Below are 377 nucleotides of genomic sequence, written 5' to 3' on the forward strand. Positions count from 1 at the left end.
TAATAGTTATTCGCTATGTATCTGGGGAATTTATGCACATGAAAATACTTGTTGCACTTTGTACAACTTCTTGCAACAGGATACTTACCAACTTGCAACGACAAGTATATTAAGCATGCAGCCCTACCACTCGCATACAGAATTTTAAAAATTACACCACGTTTTCGAAAACCTTCTGTTCTCGAAAACGAATTATTTTTTTTTAGAATGTCGTGTGAATTGATAACAAAACCGGAATTTGTTCCTTCATATCCTGTCTGGGTTAATGAGGGTGTTGGGACGCACAGACACGTTATCCAGAGCGCTGTCATTCACATGCCTTCAGGGTTTCCTGGACACTGAATGAGGTCATGAAACATGTTTGGGCACAATATTGA

This window comes from Penaeus monodon, chromosome 29 (genome assembly GCF_015228065.2).
Source record: "Penaeus monodon isolate SGIC_2016 chromosome 29, NSTDA_Pmon_1, whole genome shotgun sequence".
Taxonomy (NCBI): domain Eukaryota; kingdom Metazoa; phylum Arthropoda; class Malacostraca; order Decapoda; family Penaeidae; genus Penaeus; species Penaeus monodon.